The sequence below is a fragment of the Miniopterus schreibersii genome, assembly GCF_964146895.1.
Source record: "Miniopterus schreibersii genome assembly, chromosome: 18".
NCBI classification, from domain to species: Eukaryota; Metazoa; Chordata; class Mammalia; order Chiroptera; family Miniopteridae; genus Miniopterus; species Miniopterus schreibersii.
Window position 1 is genome coordinate 961,369 of NC_138121.1, and position 14,004 is coordinate 975,372.

Genomic DNA, 14,004 nt, shown 5'->3' on the forward strand with positions numbered 1-14,004 from the left:
CAGCGCCCCGCCGCTTAGGATGAGCCGGAGCAGCGCCCCCCGCAGCAGCGCTGCCCCCCCCCCCCCCCCCGCAGAGGAGCCGCCCCGACGGCGCCTGGGGTCCGCACGCGGGCTCCCTCCCGCCCCGCGGCTCCCCTCCCAGACGGAGAGCTCGGCTCCCTGTGTAGAGTCATCTACAGAAGGTGATCAGATGTAAAACTTCATAAATACATTTAATTATAAGAGAGCCTGGCACATATTAACAAAGGGAAACTTCAGAACACAAAATGTAATTAATTGTTGCTGAATACGATGAATCAGCTTAGAACATCAAAAACTTATTTAAACTGCACTTCTCAAGTCGATAAAAAACTAAACGACTCTTAGTTGCTTCCTAGAGTCAAGTATATTTAGAGCTGGTGGTTCAAGCTCAGAGGGAACTCATGTGCGCAAAGGGCAAGTATGAACCACCCTCTTGATCACGGCCGAATGTTAAAACCCTAGTGCATGAAATGCGTGCAGTGGAAAAACCCATCCAACATTTTAATATACCTTGTGGAAAGTTTCCAACTAAAATTACCTAATGGTATGCTAATAAAATAATTAAAAAATAATCAGAATAAAAATAAAACAGTCACTTTCCTTTTTATGCACAACAAAGTAATGAACTGGATTACCCCCTCTTTCCTTTATGCAAACACAAACTCTAAAGGTGTTTCAAAAAGAAGTACATGAAATAATTGTTCTCTGACATTGGGCAAAATGCAGTATAAATCTGTGACGCTTTAAAAAAACGACAAGGTGAGTCCTGTGAATTTTCCCAAATGATTACCTGGAAACCCTTTTCTCACTGCAGGGCAAGAGCGGTTTCTGAGTGTAGAGTGGGGGTCAGTGAGATTTTCACCTTCTCATGTTTCTATAGAGTAAAGAACATCGCTCTGCACAAGACTCAACAGTGGAGTATTTCTGGCCTGTGGAGAAGCAGTAAGGCATTGTTCTAAATTATGGGGCTGAGTGTTTTTGATCTGAATGAAAATGATCCATGAGTTAATTATATGTCTTAATTCATTAGTTTGATTAAACAATTGATGGAATGGTGAATTCAGCTAGTCTGTCAACATGTTGTAGAGCAAAGTAACTGTAATTAGAATAAACCATTGTAAACCAGGCTTTAAACTCAACAATCTATGACCTTGGATCAGCCTATTAACTTTTCTAGATCTCAGTTTTCTCACCTGTAAACTGAAATAGCTAAACAGGAGCAGTAGTTGGTAATAATTGAAAGTTAGAAGAACAATTACTGAGCATCATTGGCATGTCTCAATAATTCTCCACAACATCTCTCTGAAATAAGAATTCTTAGTGCCTCATTTCACAGCGAGAGTAAGTAGCCTGTCGAAGGTAAAATAGCTAGAGGATGACAGAGCGTGACTGTGCCCCAGGTGTACTTGTGTCCCAGCTCTGTGGACTCCACCAGGTTGTAATGCTCAGAATGAATCAACCAAAAGCCATGTATCTGGACATGCGGTTCATCAGAGAAGGAATACACAGCAGTAGATGGTTAATGTCAATAATAAAAAAAGGAAGGTTGATGTAATTGTTCTAAATATTTACAAAACCAAATTCTAAAAACATAAAGACGCAGTCTGATGTCTTGGGCCAAGATATTTTGGCAGTCTAATAAACTTTAGTTATGATAATGCCTCTTTGAACATGAGGAACAAGTTCTGGTTTTAGTGGAACTGTTTTAGGCAACTGGACTAAACTCCTATTGAAAATTAACCATGTTTTAATTTTTTCTATTTAAAATTGTAGCACAATGCACATCTTTGTTCAAAACCCTTTTATATATTTGTTTTATCTAATTCTTGTTACAATTTGTACATATAATCCACTGAAAGTGTATGATTCATTTTTTTAAAATATATCCTTATTGATTTCAGGGAGAGGAAGGGAGAGGGAGCAAAAGATAGAAACGCCAATGATGAGAGTCATGGATCGGCTGCCTCCTGCACACCCCGACTGGGGACCGAGCCCCCAGCCCCGGGCATGTGCCCTGACTGGGAATCGAACTTCGATCTCCTGGATCCTAGGTCAATGCTCAGCCGCTGAGCCACGCCCGGCCGGGCTGAAAGTATATGATTCTGTGAATTCTGAGCAATAATATACTTGTGGAATCATTACCACAATTAAGAAAAAGACCAAATCCAACATGCCAGGAAGATTCCTTATGCACCTTTGTGGCCCATCCCTTCACCTGCCCCTGGCTGCAGACAAGCGGAGATCTGCCCCTTGTCACTATATGTTTCAATTTTCTGGAATTTTATATAAGTGGAATCATGTAATATACACCTTTTAATGTCTATTTCAGTTCACAGAGGAACATTATTTTTAGATTCATCCACGGTGCCGCATGTATCAGCTGTTCACTTTCTTTTCGTTGTAGAGCTGTATCCCATCGTGTAGGTGGGCCATCATGTTTAACCTAGTTATTTGCTGAGCATCTTATCATGTGATTATTGACCACCCATGATTTTTTTTTTTTTTTGTAAAGTGTCTGTTAAAATATTTTGCTTATTTCTAAAGAAATCTTTTCTTACACTAAATGGCAAAGAATTTATCTGATATTTTTTCCCAGAAATTTTATAGTTGTAGCTTTTACATTTAGATCTATGATGCATTTGGAATGAGTTTTTGTGTATTATGTGAACTAAGAGTTGATGTTCATTCTTACTTTACCATGGGGATGTGCTTATGGAATAAATTTCCGTATAAATTTTGTGATACCAATTCATCTTTTTTTTTCTACTGCCCCAACATGTCAGGCGGCTTCATCCAATATCCTACTACTCTTACACCATGGTGGTGGCAAATGTAGCTCCAAATAAAGAAGTTCCCACTTTTTCATGGTCTCTTATGTCCTTTATCCTGGGTAATACTACAGGGGCTGGTCCCCAGTTACAAGGAAACATTCTCCCAAAGCTCATTTCGCCTTGTATTTGGATTCTTTTTCCTTCACTTTTGTTCTATGTGTTTCTTTTTTTTAACTTTTATTTCTCCGCCAAGGAGAGCTGTGCTGCCTGGATGGCCAGCTGTGCCCCCGGTGCCCACAGAGGCCTGACGCCGCAGGTGCTCTGGGCTCACAGTTAGTCATTCGGCTCCTGAGGGACAAACAATGGGGCAGGAGTGACAGGAAACTACCCTTTAAAACAACAGCTCGGCCACCACCTGGGCTCAGCATCGATCCATCTGCTCCTTGGTCAGCTCGAAGCAGCCCGGGCGAGCTGTGCTGCCCGGTGCCCTCGCTCCCCACCAGCTCCCGGGGAGGTGGATGCCCAGGGCCCGACCCCTGAAGGAGCTTCCCCCCGTTTTTTGTGCGCTTTTGTGTATTTGTGCTTAACAATGAGCTCACCCCACCCACGGGAACCTCTGCGCCCTGCTGGGGGAGGTGGCATGGCCTTCCGAGGCTCTGCAGAGTCCTAGGGCTCAGGGGCTTCTGCTCCCACAGATGCTCCAGAAGCAGGACCAGCGGGTCTGGAAGGAGCTTCTCAAACGCTTCTCCGGTCGCCCTGCGTTTCCGTTTTCGGGGTCCCCGGTTCCCTCGACTCCATTTCAAGACCTCTGCGCCCCTGGCCCGTGAGCCCGCACTCCGCCCGGCCTGGCGCTCGGTCAGCAGGGCTGCGGGGGAAGGGGACAGTCAAGTTCACCCCCCAGTGGCCCCTCCCTCCCCCGCGCCGCCACCTCGGGGCGCTGACCCTGAACCTCGCCCCCGGCCCTGCGGGGCAGAGAAGCGGGCGCTCGGGGCGAACCCCAAGGCGCGGAGCTGCGGCCAGCGCGGCTGTTCTGTGCGTTTCATCTGCAGCGTTAGAAAAAGTCTCTGTAAATATTCTTTGTAAGAGGATCTACTTTCACCTGCATTTGTGACATATAGTTTTTTTGTACATATTTTACTGTTGTTTTTCTAGTCCCAGTCATAATCGAATAATATCATTTATTTGAATTAATGTTTTGGTTTGATAAAAACACATATATTAAGTTATTTTCTATTTCTCACATTAGAAAAAGTTCCAGAATAGGTATCTTGTAATGTCTTTTGAGTGAATTAATAGATTTTAAAAGTCATCATTTAAAAACAATTGTTGTATAACAGGTCGCATTCTCCAGTCAGGTGGTGCCTAATTCATGGACCATCTGACAGACCTGGCTGAGGACCTGCTGCTCACACATCTCACAGCTGCTTAGGGGATTGTTACAGGGTCTGGGGATGGGCTGCCTCTGCTTGTTTACTAGGAATTCATTAGAAAAGGGTTTTCAAACATGATCTTTACTTGTGCAGAGATCACAAAACTATTTCACTTTTGCTCCACCTGCTACCTCCCAAAAGCGAGACCCTTGAAGGCAGAGATTCTTTGTCTTGTTCAAGGCAACGTCATTATTTTTTAACATGTTTTTATTGATTTTAGAGAGAGAGGGAAAGAAACATCAGTGACGAGAGAGAAACATCCATCAGCTGCTTCCTTCACGCCCCTGCTGGGGATGGAGCCTGGGACCGGGCGTGTGCCCCCGGCGGGCATCCTCTAGGTGCCTGGACCATCGATGCTCAACCAATTGAGCCACAGCCACCAGGGCTGAAATGTCCTGATGCCGAAATGGCTTCTGGGCACTGTTGGGCTTTGACTCGCTTCTGTCTCTCAGCCCACAGAGGAACCTCCCGAGAGGGTGAGGCCCGGCTGCTGGCCCTGCGGAGCGCTGTCCCGCGGCCGGAAGACCACAGGAACCTCGGAAACGTCTCAGAGCAGGAGCACCAAGAGCTGAGGCGCCTGCTGTACCCCAAGGAGCCAGGCGGGAGCCCAGCCCCAGACGGTGGTCCTGCAGGGCATGGCGTGGTTGGGAAGACCCCCCTGGCCACAAGGCTCTGATGCACCGGGCAGGGGGCCTGCTCTTCCAGCACATCTCCCACGTCCTCACATCAGCTTCACGGTGTCCGAGGCCTGGACGACACCGCCTTGGCTGGCCTGCTTTCCCAGGACGGGCCTGCCTCTCAGGCCCCGTCGCACACTTCGTGGGTCATCCAAGAGGCTCCTGTTCGTCACCGATGGCTTGGAGGAGATGACTGTGCCCTGCGATGTGGGCGGCCCGCCCTGTACAGACTGGTACCAGCAGCTCCCGGCGGCCAGAATCCTACTCTACCTGCCGAAGAAGGAACTGGTTCCCACGGCTACCTTCCTGGTCACGACCCAGGACCGTCACAGACAGGGCCTTAAACGATTGTTATTGGGTCGTGGTTTACGGGGATCCCGGGGTCACCGAGGGAGACCAGGAGGGGTATTTCTTCAGGTACCTCAGGGACCGAAAGGAAGCCAATCAAATCCCGCAGTGGGTCAGGAAGAGCGAAGCTCTGCTCCGCGCCCCTCGGCTGCTGGGCCGTGTTTGGCCTGAAGCGACAGATGGCCAGGTGCCCCGCTTCCAGCTGAGCGCCCACCCGCCGCCAGTGTGGTCGCCGCCGCCTTCGTCAGCGTGTTGGAGGCGGCAGAGCTGAGCTGGCCGACGCAGAGGGGGCTGGCGCAGCGGGCCCCCTGCTCCCTGGCCGCGGCCGGGCTGTGGTCTTCCAGCTTCACGTGTGCAAGAGAGGACGTCGTGGGCCCCGGGCGGCTGCGGGCACCTCTGACTCATGGTCTCCTGAAGCTGAATATTCTTGGGGAAGCCGTTGACTGCGAGGACTGTGTCCCCTTCGCTCACCAGAGCTTCCAGATGCTTCTGGGGCCGTGTTCTACGTGCTGCAGGGAAGGACGGGGCCGTCGGGGGCATCCCGACGCTTCAGGAGCTGAGGGTGCTTCCGACCGCCAACTCCTGCCGGCATCAGACGGCTCTTTGCGCTTTCGGTCTTCTGAGCAGAGACCTCGCGAGGCACGTGGAAGGTGATTTGCACTGTAGGACGGCTCCCGGGGTCGCGGGCCGGTTGCTGAATTGGGCAGAGGGCTCCCATGTCCGCCACGGTCCCCTGCCGTTTCTTCAGCGCTTGTATGAGATGCGGGAGGAGGCCCTGGCCAAGCAGACTCGGAGCCGCCTCCCGGACGCTGGCCTGGAGATCGGGACCCGCACCTCCCGGTTGCTTCCTGCTGCCTGAAGCCCTGTCAGAGGCTGTGAGCGAAGGCTTTGTGTCCCTGCCTCAACCCTCCCGCGGAGGCGACGGGCACCTCGGGAACGCCGGGGGGAGCAACGCAACCGTCATTTCTTTCCCTGCGGTCTCTCATCTCTCTCTCTCTCTTTTTTAATGTTTTTATTGATTTCAGAGAGAGGAAGGGAGGGGGAGAGAAACATCACTGACGAGACAGAGTCATTGATCGGCTGCCTCCTGCGCGCCCCCTACTGGAGAGGACCAAGCCCGTAACCCGGGGAAGGAGTGGGACCTGAGGGCCGCTTTCCAGGGGCTCCGAGGGTCCCTTGGGCCACTCTGCCTCCACCAGGGTGGCAGGACCATGGGTGTGCAATTCTATGCTGACTCCTCACTGTCCCCCCAAACAGACTTTTCTCCAGTGTGTCTTGACCTTTTATTACTTCACGTGATCTTTTTATTTCTCTGTGGACAGTGTGGGAATTTTATAGAGAGAGCGCTGGACTCCGCCCAGTCAGCAGACAGCACTGAGGGGAAACCTGACTGAGGTTCCCGGGGCCCAGCCGCGGTCGGGATCCATGCCCAGCAGGTTGTGGGCAGGACGGGCGGAGGGAGGGTCTCAGGGTCCGGGGCTGATTTGGTCCTGGGTCTGCCCTGTGGCCTCGTGGGAAGAGCGTGGACGCCCAGGCCGCCCGGCAGCCCCAGGACCGGCTGAGAGGCCCTCAGGCCCCAGCTTGCAGCTGACCCCGGGCCTCCTTTCTCCCGGGACTGACCCGGGGGCGCAGCCGGGCGTCTCCGTCCTCAGGGTCGGGAACAACCCCTGGCTGTTCGGCCTCTTTTCCTAGAAGATCGGCAGGATCGAGAGCGTGTCCGTCATCTTCCTGAGCGCCCACGTGGCCGTCCCGCCGTGTGGCCCGGATGAGACAAGGAAGGGGCAGCCTGGAGCCGTCTTTCCCGACAGCAAACTGGCCAGGGGACCGGCACCGGCCCCTGCTGCCTGCAGTCACTACCCAGCAGGCTCGTCCATATGCAGGTCCATCTCCGGGTGGCCCACGTCCCCGAGAATGGACAGGGCCTCTGGGGACCTGACAGGATGTCCGCAGGGGGAGGCTGGCACCGGGCCTGTCCTGGGAGATCAGCGCCACCGAGCCTCTGTCGCCACCTGGTTGACTTGGTGAGAAGTGGTGTGAACAGCGTAGGGGACAGCGTCCTGCAGGTCTCGCCCCTGCCCATGGGACAGTGCCCCTCTTATCGCCATCGTTTCCCCAGCTGCTTCTGGTCCCCCCAGGAGCACATGCAGGACCTGTGATGACTCAGTGCTCGTAAAATGAAGGGCAGCTTCCAGTCTGTGGAGAGTTTCTGTGACCGTTTCTGTACAGAATTCGTTGTGCACATGGTTAGGACGGCATCCGTCCCGGGAGTAGGAATGTTCCTTTATGAGAATCGTGTGTTTCTTTGTCACCTAAGGCAGTGTGTCCAGGGCAGAGAAATGCGGAACCTGGGTGACAGTTCAAGATACACACACGCACAGGAAAAGCACACACACTTGAAAAACAACTTCACCCGTTATCTCTCCTTACCAGCATCCATCAGGGAGACGCAATGACGGATCTCCACTACCGCGAATGGGTAAGAAGCAGTGGTCGGCTCTGTCCTGGAGTATTACTCGGCCACGAAAAGGAACACAGCCTTACCCTTGTGACAGCGTGGATGGGCCCAGAGGGTATTACGCTGAGTGAATAAGTCAGACAGAGAGAGACAGACACTGTATGATCTCACTCATACGTATAATTTCAAAGACAAACCAACAAAAGAGACTCGTAGGCCCTAGAACATTCTTATGGTCTCCAGAGGGGGGGAGCTGGGGCCTGGGTGGTAAAGAGAAGAAGTGAAGAAGTACAGATCCCCAGCTATGAAATCAGCCGTGGGGATGGAGGGGAGAGCTGCGGGAATACAGTCAATAGTATCGTGATGACTGTGGATTCCCCCAGACAAGAGCGTCTACAGTGTGTGTGTGTATTTCCTCGGCGGCCATGATCCCTGAGGCCAGAGGCGGTTTCCTCGCAGCGTCTGGCTCACAGCAGGTACCTCTTGTGCCTCGACTACCGACCGCTCATTACACCTTCGTCTCCGGATCCTGTGATGAGTCACCTCAGGTACCTGCAGTGATTGGTAGACTAAGCTTCACGTTTTTATCACAGGCGATGCCCCATTTCTTCTGAGAATACATAAGGTTATAATACTAATAAAGAAAGGCCAGGTTTTAGAAAAGCACGTCCGCACCCCTTGGGTCAGCGCAGGGTCCTGCACAGCAGCCGAGAGCGGGAGGCGGCCCAGGTGCCCGGGGCGGGCGAGTGGCCGGCCGGCTGCGCTGTGCCCACCCCGTGGGACACTCCTGGGTGTAAGGAACGAAGGCTCCCCCCTTGGTGACGGCCCGGAGAGCACTGTGCTGAGGGAAATAAGCCAGAGAAAGCACCGCATGTCCTCACTCACGTGGAATCCATCGAACAGAATAAACCAACAGGCGGAATAGGCAGACTCATGGCAGGGAGCAGGCTGATGGGCGGGGGGCTGGGCGGGGGGCTGGGGCGGAGCAGCAAGAAACAGAGAAATAACTGAGGGTCGGGGGCAGCAGTGTGGCCACAGCAGGGGGAGCAGTGGGGGAAGGTGGAGGGAGGTAAGGGGGCAGATGGTGATGGACGGAGGCCTGTCTGGGGGTGACCAGACACGATGCGCCGCACAGGCCATGTGTTGTACAACTGTGCACCCGAAACCTGTATAATTTGTTAACCAGTGTTACCCCAGTAGAGTCAATAAAAGATGAAATAAATACCATGGGAAGCTACTTTAGAACGACGGGCTTAAAAATCAACCGAAATCAGTGAACTTCCAGAGGAAGAGAATCCTCCTTGGTGAGCAGATACCCGAAGTCTTGTCCCGGGGGCAGCGGCCGCCGCAAGCTAGAGGCTGACTTTGGAGGACTTTGCAGGAGTAAAGCCCACGGACTTTTTATTTATTTATTTTTGATTGATTTTAGGGAGGGGAGCAGGGGAAGGGGGAGAGAGAGTCAAGGAGAAACAGAAAGAAAAGAAGGAAGGAAAGCGGGAGACCTTCTGTGACAATATAGAGGAAAGGATTTAAAATCAAAGGGAGCCAATCGGCAAGGAGGGGACCTCACCAGCCCTGACACAGCCACGCGAGCCCAGCGGGAAGCAGAGGGGAAAAGCCAGGGGTCCTCTGACCTCCTTTCTGTCTTTTGCTGGCTGAGGGCTGGAGGGGAAGCCCTGCTGCTCCAGGGCTGGGGGCCCCGCCTTCCTCCCGCCCCTCCCTCCTCCCGGGGCTCTGCTGGTTACAAGATGGGCCACAGCCCAGCGGTGATGCCAAAGCTCTTGGGGATTCCGGCCGAGCACCCCCAGACCATAGATTTGGGCTGTGCCAGAGGAAATGAACTTCAGATGACCATCGATACCATCACTCGAGCCAGAGGAATACTCTCCTGGGTCTACACCGGGGCCTGGCTGGGAGCCTTTCAAAGGGGGGGTGACTGCGGTCAGGAGATCCAGGCCGCACCCAGGAGAGAGCTGATGGGATGCACCCCCAGCCCCAAACCCAGCCACCTGGGGCCTGCAGAGCTAACTGGCCTGCCCTGGCCGGTAGCTCAGCTGCTTAGAGCGTCGTCCAGATCCACCAAGGTTGCAGGTTCCATCCCCGGTCAGGGCACGTACAAGAATCACCCAATGAATGAAGAAATCAGTGGAGAAAAAGATGGAAGTCTCTCTGTCCCTCTGTCTCCCTGTCTGTCTCTCTCTCCGTGTGTGTGTGTGTGTGTGTGTGTGTGTGTGTGTGTGTGTGTCTCTGAGCCCTGGGAACCGGAAATCGGAATCTTGCTCTGAAATATCACCCTGGTAGGACACCAGGGGGAAAGAGCTAGACCACACCCAAGGTGGGAACATTAAAAAAAAGAAGGAATTGGTTTCACCCATTCTTGGGCTTGGTCACCAAGAGCCCCCTTGAGCCAATGGGCAGGGAGCAACTCACTGGCCAACCCTATGGCCCCATAGCCTGTTCCTTCCCAGTTCCAGCTGCCCCCCGGGAAGACCCAGCGGGAAGACCCGGGGCCGTGAGTCAGCAGGTCTTGCCCCTCAGTCCCCCTTTTACCCGTTTACCTGCTTTGTCACTCTAAGTCTTCCCTTCCTCCCCTCTGTCCCGCCTCCTTTCTTGACCATCCAGAGAGGAGTCCTCATGTCCTTAATCATGGCCCTGATTTTGGCTTTTTAACATGTTAAATTTCAGTTGAAAGACTATTGCCATGATGGTGTTCACCCTCCCGGTCTTGGGATGCTCTATCCAAGTGCCGAGGCTCGGCCCTGGCTGGGCAGCTGGATGGGTTAGAGTATCGTCCCAGTCAGCCAAGGTTGTGGGTTCGATCCCGGGCCAGGGCACGTAGAAGAATCACCCAATGAAAGCATAAAGAAGTGGAACAGCAAATCTCTCTCTCTCTCTCTCAAATCAATTTAAAAATTTTTTAAAAAAATAGCCCTGGCCGAGTGGGTCAGTTGGTTGGAGCATCGTTTTGTGCACCAAAAGGCTGTGGGTTTGCTTTCTGGTCAGGGCACGTGCTTAGATCGCGGGTTCCATCCCGGTTGGGTACGTACGGGAGGCAACCGAACCATGTGTCTCTCTCACATGGGTGTTTTGCTCCCCCCCCCGTTTCCTTCCTCTCTCTCTAAAAAATAAATAAAAAGAATCAATAAATATCCACAGGTGAGAATAAAAAAATAAAAGGACCATGGCTCTACCCCTCGCTCGGTCAGGCCGGTCGGCCTCCACTTAGCTGGCTCTTTCCGCCTCTAACCCGTGGACCAGATGAACTGTTGTGCTTGTAAGTTCAGCTCAGCCTGTAGCCCGTGAGAAGGGTGGGGGGACCTGGATACACAGAAGGACATTAATGCGCGAAAGGAGTCACGGGGATGGGAGGACATGGACCTTAGGGATGAGCTGCGTGTTGTTTTAAATTAGATTCTCTCCCTGCTTTAGCTGCATTCTGCTCACTTTGACATGTAGCATTAACTATTCAGCTCAATCAATGTCCAACCACTATGCTGTTCACCTGAAACTAACAAAATAATGTTCAACGGCAGCCGCAACTGAAACATGAAGAAAGAAAAAAAATGTAAAAAGTAAATATTCAGTTCAAAACTTTATCTCCACTACTTTCCCCTTGTCTGTAGGTTGCTGATTATCTCCGCCTAACCTGAGATGGACCCACGCGAACAGTTTTCTAGGGCGGCTAGGGCTGGGCGGCTGAGACCACAGACATGTTCTGTCTCCCAGTCCTGGAGGCCGCAGGTCCAAGGCCAAGGTGCCGCAGGTTCCTTTCCTCCGAGGGCTGTGCGCACCATCCTGTTCCACAGCGGGCGCCAGTGTTTCAGGTGTTGGCTCCGCAATGCCTTCTCCCTGCCTCTACTTTTTAAATATATAAGCTTTTCTTTAACCCTCCCGTGAGAATATGCAGAGAGAGAGGAAGGGAGAGAGAGAGAGACATTGATGTGAGAGAGAAATATCGATTAGTGGCCTCCCATATGCGCCCCAAGCGGGGATCGACCCCCCAACCTAGGCAAGTGTCCTGACTGGGATTCGGACCCACAGCCCTTTGGAGTGCGGGCTAAATGTACCGCATCTAACACTGGATGCTTTTTCATTAGGTGTCTCTGCCAGGCAGCATCAGAGTTGGGGGGAGAGGTAATTCTTTGGGGGATTATTTCTGACTCACCCGGAGTTTTGTTCACAGGCCCTTGTTCTCGGGACCGTTTCAATGAGAAGCTGAGAACACATGAGTCTGGCCTCAGGAGCCTCCTGCCCTCACCCCATCACCCCAAAACCAGCAAGATGCTCACAGTACAAGGACTTAGTTACCTCAGTCAGCTGACTTGTCTTATTTGTGTATTGAATTTATCGGGGTGACCTTGGCTGAGAAATTCATGCAGGTGTCAGGTGTGCGACTGCACAGTGGTGTCGTCTGCCTAACGTCCTGTGTGTTCACCACCCCAAGTCAGGGCTCCTTCCACCGCCATTGGCCCTCCTGCCCTCTCCTGCTCCCCCACCCCTCTGCCCTCCGTGGATTTTTTTGGTGACTTGGAACTGCTCTGAACTGGACACAGGTTTCACACAGGCCTTGCTCCCGGTAATTCTCTCACTGAGGACTGATCTCCCTGAGGCTCCGGGCCCCAGCCCCACGCCAGGCCCCCACCGGGGTTCCAGTGCAGGAGAGGAGTCCCCACCCCTTGGGGCTGTAAAATAATGGGGGGGTGTCTGAGTGAGACCGAGGCTGCTGCAGGCCCAGGTGCTCCTCTTAAAGGGCCAGGGCACAGGCTGGGGCAGACCCCCCTCTGAGCCCCAGGCCTGGGCAGCAGCTTGAAAGGAGCCAGGGCCCCAGGGAGGGCTGACGCCTCTGGCAGCAGGTCAAGAGCTGGGCTGGGCTGGGGCCGCGGTCTCCAGGCAGAAGTGCCGGCTGAGGCCGGGTCCCTTTGCTGAGCCCTCCCCACAGCCAGCACCCAGGCTCCACCTGAGTCTCCAGCCACCTGGCTCCCACTGTTTGCCCCACCCTAGGGATTCCCTGAGGCCCTGCCCACCCTAGGGATTCCCTGAGGCCCTGCCCACCCTAGGGATTCCCTGAGGCCCTGCCTCCCTGAGGCCCTGGCCACCCTAGGGATTCCCTGAGGCCCTGGCCCACCCTAGGGATTCCCTGAGGCCCTGGCCCACCCTAGGGATTCCCTGAGGCCCTGGCCCACCCTAGGGATTCCCTGAGGCCCTGCCCACCCTAGGGATTCCCTGAGGCCCTGGACCACCCTAGGGATTCCCTGAGGCCCTGCCCACCCTAGGGATTCCCTGAGGCCCTGGACCACCCTAGGGATTCCCTGAAGCCCTGCCCACCCTAGGGATTCCCTGAGGCCCTGGCCCACCCTAAGGATTCCTTGAGGCCCTGCCCCACCCAGGTTTTGGGCCAACCCTTGCTGTTTCCATCCGTGTAGATTATTTTCACACAAACGGCCTATATTGACTCAGGCTGTGGACTTTCCTAAAATCTGTCCAACCAGCAGCATCTGGCCTCCCCATGCCCTCCACCTGCAGCTCCGTGGCCCCAGGCCCGGCACTCAGGGCAGGCAGCCTTGGTTCACAGGTTGGCCTCTCCCAGGCACCTCCACGTCAGGCACAAGTCACAGCCACCTGCAGGTCACTCTGTTGCTCGTGACAGGTGGCCCGGGTAGGGCACAGGTGGCGGCTGGCCTTGGCCTGCACTTCCCAAGGGGCCCCAGAGGCAGTGGACCTGGGGGACAGCTTCAGACCACAGCAAAGCACGACCCAGACAACCCACAATGGACACACTCCAGGGGCAGACTCCGCAGGACCAGGGCCTGCAGGGTGGTCACAGCCAGGCCTCACAGCTCCTCAGCCTGGCTGGGGACCGTCCTCCATGGCTAACAAAAATCATTCCTCAGCTTCAACGGGGGGTGCACACAGCCCACAGGGGTGCACCTGGAATGCCCAGGTTGGGGGACCAGGGAGGCCGCAGCGCTGGGCCCTCAGGACACTCGCTACATAAGGCCACTCTGCCGAGACCAGGGCGCAGCAGCTCTACCTACCCCACAGAAGCAAACACAGGGCAACGGCCAGAACCAGGAGACAAAGAAACAGGTCCAAGTGCAAGGAGAGCACCAACCTCCCAGAAAATAACTAAACGGATGGAGACCAGCAATCGCCCGGACGCAGAGGTCAGAACACTGGTTATAAAAATGCTCAGAGGCCTAAGGGGAGAGAAGAGCTTTGTGTGAACTTCAGCAAAGAGACGGGAACATAGAACAGTGAGAAATGAACAACAGTAACTGGGACGGAGGATCCCTCACGGGGAC